The sequence below is a fragment of the Marmota marmota genome, unplaced genomic scaffold (assembly GCF_001458135.2).
Source record: "Marmota marmota marmota unplaced genomic scaffold, marMar, whole genome shotgun sequence".
Taxonomy (NCBI): domain Eukaryota; kingdom Metazoa; phylum Chordata; class Mammalia; order Rodentia; family Sciuridae; genus Marmota; species Marmota marmota.
In genome coordinates, this window is record NW_025999900.1 from 61,390,900 (window position 1) to 61,399,298 (window position 8,399).

The 8,399-nt window shown below is 44.3% G+C and overlaps 1 long non-coding RNA gene across 1 annotated transcript; it reads right to left on the bottom strand.

The window, feature by feature from the left end:
- Positions 1–771: 771 nt before the first annotated feature.
- LOC125615365 lies at positions 772–8,009 on the bottom strand. The gene is made up of 3 exons (XR_007345973.1): positions 7,919–8,009; positions 7,655–7,797; positions 772–2,168 (listed from the first exon to the last, which is right to left on the bottom strand). It is a non-coding gene; the product is annotated as an uncharacterized LOC125615365 (long non-coding RNA).
- Between the last annotated feature and the right edge of the window lie 390 nt (positions 8,010–8,399).

An 8,399-nucleotide genomic window follows, 5' to 3' on the forward strand; every position in this document is an offset into this window, starting at 1 on the left:
AACAACCGAACTAAGATCCGAAAATTAAACAAAATATAAAATATTCTGACAATGCGATCTTGTGCAGGCATTAAAAAGAAAGAAGCAAATCTATGTGTCTGTTTGCCAATAAGAAATGATCTCCAAGATGTATTTTAAGAAGAAAGGTGCAAAGTGTGTTACCCCGAGTGTGTTGCCCCTCATCAGCTTGTCAGAAAAGATGGCAGAGATGGGTGAGATTCAACTTTGCGCTGCTGATTTTCTAACAATATGCATGATTCACCTATATTCTTAAAATTCAAAATAGGAACTCATTTTATAATCGTACATTTAATGACCAAAATCCTCATTTATATGTTTATATATATATATAATCTATCTATTTATTTATTTATTTTTAGTTGTAGATAGACACAGTACTTCTATTTTATTTTTATGTGATGCTGAGAATCGAACCCAGTGCCTCCCATGTACGAGGCGAGCACTCTACCACTGTGCTACAACCCTAGCCCTTCATGATATTTTTATGTACACATGAAAGTGAATTTCTATGATTTGTAACTATATTATATATCACACCTATACCATGTCTTGTAGCCACAGTAATGCTCTATTGTAGGTGATGGCTACAATACAGTATAATTCTGGCATGTCATACATATACATCACATATACATGTGCATTAATAATGATATGAACACAAATAAATACTCTGAATATTTATATTAATTCTCTAAACGAAAAAAAAAACTAGATAGAGACTGAAAAAATAATTCTGAATTTTTCTGGGCGTTGAGACTGTAAGCAACTTTATTCCTTTTATGCTTTTGTACACATACATATTTAGAATCTGCCTTGTGAGGATATATGTGGATATACACACAGCATATCGTCAGCATAGATCTTTAGGTTCTTTGTTTAGTTTTCTTGTTTCTGTTTTGAAAGCCCTGAGAACATGATCCCATCGTTACGCTTTTACCAGGTGACGCACTTTCACAGGCATTGCTTCCTGCAGGTGTCCCCACACTCTGGAAGAAGCCAGAATCTGCGGTGGAGCCCCATTTTACAGATGAGGTGCAGTCCAGGTCACTGAGAAGGTCACTGAAATGTCAGGGCGGGGCCAGGAGCTACTGACTCACTGACCTCCTGGTGGCCCTGATCTGGAACAGTCCCAGGAAGCATCAAGCGCTCTTGAGGTCCTGGAGATGCATACTGAACGCGGGGCTCACACGGCTCCAGGAAGGATCCCTTCTGCTTTTCTTCTCCTTCTCCACTTCACCAATGTATTTTTGAAAACCACGATCAGAGATCGCAGCACAGATGAGGGCACTGCGTAGAGCATGATGAAAAGTTGGAGAACACACGGGTCCTCTTCTCCCCCGTCCCCCACTCTGTTCCCTATTTACTGATGTTGGTTTGGTAAACTGGAAAAACCCTCGCGTCTCTGAACCTGGGGCTCCCTATTGGCCCCGTGCTGGTGTGCGGGGTCCGCCCTGCCCCCAGGAACCCCAGGACTAGAAGGGAGGCCCCACGTGGACGGGACCTCATCTTTGTGCTCACTGCCCATGGCAGGACGGGGCAGGGCACAGAGGCAAAAGCACTAGTACATGGTTGGGTGCCAATGGTGATTTTCTCACTGTCCAGCTTCCTGCGACCTCGGATCTCCCGCTGGAGTGATCCCGAGCAGTGGATTTAACATTTTCATTAAGTACTTCCTTGTGTTTCAGCTTAAAATGTTCTAATTTTGTTGACTTACTTCACAAACATTTATTCAGCTCCTGCTATGGGAAGCACCTCAGAAATCGACTTCCTGTGACAGATCACAGGCCGCTGTCACACCGACTGCTGCGGCGGCTTCTTTTTCCTTTCATCTTCCACGGGGTACCTGGGACAATACGCGCTGAGGGCCAGCCCTCTGCAAGGCGGGATGACACAAACCATCCCCGCGCTAGGCGCTAGGCGCATGGAGAAGCTCCACGGTAGCCATGTGCTGGTGGGTTAATGATTAGGAACATCAGTTTCTCAGTGCAACTGGGCACCCAGCTTCGTGAAGAACTTCTTCAGCTTGAGTTTGTTTGGATGAAAACAACATGGTTCCAAATTTCTGTGTAAATCTGAAACCAGACAAGTTTCACACAGTTGCACATTTCAAAAAAGTTCGGCTCCCGTTTGGTAAGTATTCTGTGTATCTGAAAGAAGAAGAAGAAGAAGAAGAAGAAAAAAAAAAACCCTTGTACTTTCCAATTGCAAAATGATTCTTCACTTCCTCTCCAAGCCCTTTAGGAGCATTGAGCCTGTGAGTGTAGACTGGGACGTGTGTGCACCCCAGGATGCTGCAAGTCACTTTGGTGACATGTCAGCTCTGAGGCGTGCTGTACTACCTGCTAGAACAATCTGCTCCCTATAAATACCAAGCGCTCTTCCTTACCCCATGCACCACAGACCTTTAGCCATGATTTCAAACCCAGACCAGCCCATAGGAGAGCCCCGTTCTGAGCTCTCTCTTCACACACCCACACCCACTCCCACACCCACACACACACATCTTTGTCTTTCTGTCCTTCTCTGCATTAACCACATTCTTAAAACCTGGAGATATGCCAATTTTTTTTTTCAAAAAAAAAAATCGAAAGTTTTTTTTTTTTTGTAATTGAAATTCATGACAAATTACAGACAGTTTTTTTTCCCCCTTCTTCCTTTCTTTTTTAGAACAACGTGTTCTTAGAAAAAGTGTCAACTTTCTGAGATGGAAGAACGTGGGAGTTCAGCGTGCCTGTGGATGGGGCACACCCACCTTGAGGGACCTGTGGCCACCCTGTGCGGAAGAGCACGAGGGTCTGACCCTAAAGTCTCCGGAAGACCCTGTGGAGGTCAGGTGGCCATGTGGCCAGAGGGGAAAGCAGGTGGCCCTTTATCTTCCCACTGTGTTCTTTTGCTGCCAGCAAGGTAGGCCCAGGTACCCCTGGCGGGAGGGAGCCCAGGCCTTGGCTTTAGCTGGCCGGGTATTCCACAATTCTGTTCCAGGCAAATCAGTGGCTTCCCCAAGTTTATCCCCAAGGCAGGTCTCAAGGAGTTCCTGTTGTCCAGTGGAATCAATGACATTGCATTTGAGAAAAGGTTTTGTGGGTTTATTCGGTTCGACTGCTTATTTAGGACTGTTCTTATCATTGCTTTTAGTAAATTCCTTTGATAATTTTGTTTCCCCCCAAAGAGATGTTTTCTCTTTTCAAGGCCATACCAAGAATATCACTTTGGCTTATTAATGGAAACCCGGGGTCTTGTAGCTACTGGTTAATTCATTACCATCGCACGATTTTAAAAGGCATCTGCAGTGTGGCTGTTTCTTTCATGTCTTTGCATGTGCGTTTGTGCTGTCTGTGCCCTGCCTCTTTATCTCAGTGAGATTTGTGAGAATCCTCATGGAATATTATAGTTTTACTTGTTTTCAATTCCATTTAAATTTTTAGGTAAATATGCACCAGTTTTTGGAAAAAAGTAAACTGTTTTTTTCAGTTTCCCCATTTTTTTCCTCCTGATGTCTTTAAACATGGAATGGTGGCACTGTAAAACTGCCTGGCCGAGCTGGGGACCAGCAGAGGCAGTGGAGGCAAGCATCCTACCTGCAAAATTCAAGAGTGTTAAAAATTCAGTCATGGAGAGAAATAATCTAATGCAATGTCATTAAAAAAAATGAAAACTGATGCACCAAAATTCACGAAGAACAAAATATTTAACTTTTCAATAAAGACAGGATCTGACGCTGCCCACTGGTTTTAGAAGAATGAAATACACATGCAGGCTTCCGTTATTTCAAAGGCGATTTTGGGAAGCACCTTGGAGGGAATCTCTTATCAAAGGTTTGTGTTTTTCGGATAAAATGTTACAAGCACAGGAGTCCGTTGAGAAGAACCGCTGGCTTCCGGCTCCTCCCTCCGGAGGTCACCCCATCAGACGCTCAGCTTTCCCAGCTCAATCTGTTTCCCAGTCCTGGACAAACACTTTTTATTTCTGAAAGCCTCTCGCAGGGGGAGCTAGGGAGTAAGGCACTGCTCAAAGACACTCTCTATAAAGGGACTTTTTTTGTTGTTGCTGGATTTTGATAGCAACTTTTGTGTAAGGCCAAACCGCCTTTGCGGGAATGGGTGGATGGCTGCTAAGGTCATTGTCAAGGACTTGGGATCAATTAGCATGCAGATCAGAGCCTCGGAGTTCAAAGGTATTGTTCCAATTCAATCACATTAGGCAGGGCAGAGATGAACAAGCAGGATGACCTTAATCACCAAGCCTTGCCCACTGTGTGTGTGTGTGTGTGTGTGTGTGTGTGTGTGAGAGAGAGAGAGAGAAGACTAGGCTGACTCAATCTGCAAAGAGGAAGCTGCCCCCACCCCTCATTATTTGTGAAAAATAATATGGACATTTCCTTCCATGTATATTTGAGGACTGATTTAATTGGAAGTGAACAAACTGGATCTGGATTGTAAAGCGTGCCTCCACACATACCCAGACGCATTAAAATGCATTTGGAGGGGAAAAAAATAATATCACTAGTATAATGCCAAGGTAAGTTTTTCCCCCTTTTCTTGCAGACAAATCCTATTCAAACTGTGCACAATTCTTTTAAGTCCCTCCAAGTGAGAGGACTTGAAATTCCACATTCTAAAATACAATCTCTGCAGCCCAAACATACCTTTCAACTGTGCAGTTAGAGCCATCATGGAGATAAATGAGGAAATTTTGAATTTTTAAAATATCACAGGAAGAAGAATCCCCTCTCCACCCTTCTCAAAGGAAAACCCAATTATTTCCCTGATTTGTCGGTGTTACACGTTGAATTGTGGGCAAACCAATAGACGCCACGCACTCCCCGTGTCCTTAAAAACATCCAGCATGGGAGGTTAGCAACACGGGGCACCCAATGTAAATAAGGTGTGGCCCATCTATAATTATATCTACAGCACACAGGAGATACTTTTATGGTTTGGGTGGAAATGAGGAACGACATGGGGATTAGCCTTTGACAAAAATGTGACATTTAAACAGCTTCACCTGGTTCTGAAAACACTTTGTCCTCCGAGTCGCCGACTATCTGCCTTGGCGTGTAAGTTTGTCTCATCAATTTGGATAAACATTTGCTAAACCCAACAATGACTTCTATTGGAGTGGATTACCCCGGGAAGCTGTAGGCTGTACTAGGGGGAGAACGCCAGAATGCCTCCTCGATATCTTCATTCCCATCGAAAATCAAACGTGATCGGTAACTGAGGTTTTTCCCGAATCCAGTCTCTGCCCCCACCTCCGGCCCTGGGAAGACAGTTAATCATAGCTCAGGAAGATGAAAGATGCTCGTGCAGGGAAACAACTCTCTCCCAGGCAAAGCTGCACCCCAGGGGGTCATGAATGTTGGGGGAGGAACCATGATTCCTTGATGCAATAACATATTGAGACACTTTCGGCTTTACACTCGCTCCCGAGTAAATATAGGACATCTCACCCATGAAGGGTGATTATCTCTCCGGAAAGGAGGAGACCACTTATTAAGGTCTTGTTCCCCAGCAAAAGAAAGAGAGGACTCTCTATGGAGAGAGAAAAACAATCTGGGATTTTTTTTTTACTCCCTATCAAAATATATTTCCTCTTAAAACTGTTTTGGCAGTTGGGTGATTACCATTATTATTATTAATTTTGGACTGAAATTGACTGCACTTCCAAAGCGGTTTTAATACGTGGAGGTTTCAAAAGGCAATTTCCCCGCTGCGCGGCCTTTCAAGGGTTTTTAGTAGTACTTTTATCTGTGGGTGCAATTAAAGACTTTTAAAAAATGTAAATCTGTCACCCAGACCCATAAAAATATTCATTCACTGTTTGCTATTTTATTTGAAAAACGTTGCTACGGAGCCAGGAAAAACAAAACAAAACACAGGACCCTCGAAACCCAGCGTTTACCCAATTATTCAGAAGCACTGTTTCTCCTTTGATGCTATTATTGTGATGTTTTCCCTGAAATGTGGTCCAAGAGAGACATTTTCTTCTTCTTTTTCTTTCCCCTAAACAAGGTCATAGACTTTCCCCCCTCCATGAAGACCAGAAGCCCCCAGCAGAAGATTAAGTAAGTCCTTGCAGTGATATAAAAGTGAGCGCTTCTTTCCTATAATAAAAGGTGTTTAAAAGGTTCGCTACAGCTTTAAACAGAATTACAATTTACTTCTTTCAAGTGTCCAGGCCATAAATTCTTCTCAATTCCCTCTCTCTCTCCTTGTCGGAATTAATGAGATCAGATCTGATCAGGGCGCTGATGTGTTCAGCGCCAAATCACACAACAGCGCGCGCACCGTAATGGAATTTGCATCTAATGCATACATAAATCAAACATCTTTCTGGACATTTTCATATGCATAATGTCATTTCATCCAGTTCTCTCTGTGCAGAGGGGGAGATTTTTCTCTCTGAGAGAATGACTTTCTTTAATGCTTTCATTTTATTTTCGCTGACTGCAGTCCGGGAGAATGCGCTCGGTCGGAGAATCTTTCGGGGCGCGGTTGACAGTTCCTCTTCCAAGAGGGGTCCTTCACATTTATCATGCCTCTTCCTCGGGGGCTTTGTTATGCAAATGTGGCTGAAATTGATAATTCCAAAGTGCTTCATTTCGGCTCCTCGGCGTTGGAGATGGTAGATAAAAAGAAACTGACAAGACACTCTGATTGCCCTCAATGCATGTAACTCTCTTGCTAACAAGGCTGGATATTGTTAAAAATTCCTATTGTTATGAGGGTGGCGCTCCCATTATGCAGGCCTTGCAAATTTCTGATTTGAATATTAACCCTTTAATCACCCCACCCCCTCACCCCCTCTTTAAAAAAAAAAATCAATTGCCATCCAATGTCTTCAGGACCCCAAACATCAAATTATTCTTCTATTATGGTGAACAGCTGGGGTACATTGAAAACACTTCATTAATCATTTGTTCCCAAGGTAAACTTTACATTTATTTTTTCCATGCAAAGAAAGGGGGTGTTATCTCAAGCAAAGGGACCCCCCAAATACCAAGTAAAGGCGTGGGGCCTGGATTGCCTTCCATTTACACAAAGAGCTGAAAATTAATAATTGAGAAGAACAGTTTGTAAAGGAGCTGGCCTTTCTCCTGCCCCTCCTGCTCTGCACAGGGAGGCATCAGTATTTTAACTTGGCCAAGGTTTGCTTTTCTGTTCAGACCAGAGAAGGCCTCAGGGAGGGGATGTGTGTCTACTGTCACCGGAGTTAAGTTTATTTTACCTGTCTGTCCAGGCAAAGGAGAAAAAAAAAATCTCCCAGGTCCCCCTCTTAGTATAGGAGGAGGGGATGCAGAAATCTGAATACCATTTGGAGGAAGAATTGCAGATTGAGGCAGCTCTGGGCATTAGCATACCAATAAGACCCTGGCAGCACACTGGGTTTGTCGGCAGGAGCTGTGAGCCCTGGGCTGTGCAGCAGGGGGCCCAAGCTCGGGGGCACTTGGGGACTGAGGCCTGGGACTTTTCTCTGGAGCCTAAGGCCTGTGTCTCCCCACTCCCAGGACCGGAACCTGGAAAGGAAGGCCTCCTGTTTACACAAATACACACACACACACACTCTTCCCCAGAAAGTGATCAAACCCACGCGTAGCTTCCCTGATTGAAAAACAAACTTAACAGGAACTCACCTGTCAGCTAATTAAAATTCGGCGACTAAAATTTCTTAGCAGCTTTCCCCTGGTGGCTGGTCTCCAGAAATGTCCACCAGGAAATTGGCCTCGAATTGAAACCTTGGAGCCCTTTAGAATTTCGTTTTCTTTTGGAAATGTTGCTAGTTTAGAAAAGGAAACCAGCAGATTGGTGAGTTGCACTTAAGAAAAAAAATCCCACCCCCCCCTCAACAAATGAGATCCTAAGCATGGAAAAGGCTCCAAGCCTGAGCCTGGACTCACCCTGTGGGGCATGGCCCAGACACCCACTGGCGCTGCGTTAAATGCTTCCCTTCTCTGTTCTGAAGCAGGAAGTGCGGTGTCAGAGACCACCCAGCCTCCCTGTGGTCTGAACCCCTCAGCCTCCTTCCTGCAGCATCTACTAGTCACCAGGGACGTTCACCAGGACCACACAGCCCTGCACAGGCCTGGGACACACACAGCCCTGTGGGTGCTCAAGGGCTTGGGCTCTTCCCCTGTCAGGCCTTGCGTGCCTGTCACCCTCTGCAAGCCATCTCTTCCTTACTAGTCCACGTAGATTTTCCTTTACTTGGAAACACTAAGCTAAATTTTAATGCTTCTTTATTTTGAGTATCAACATCTCAGCCTCACCTCTAATTTATATATATATATTTTGATGTATGGCTTCCTAGAAGCAGATTATGTAAAATCGGGGGGCTGGATCTTGCTTGTGTCCTTTGGGCCCACGAACTTGAGAGTCTCT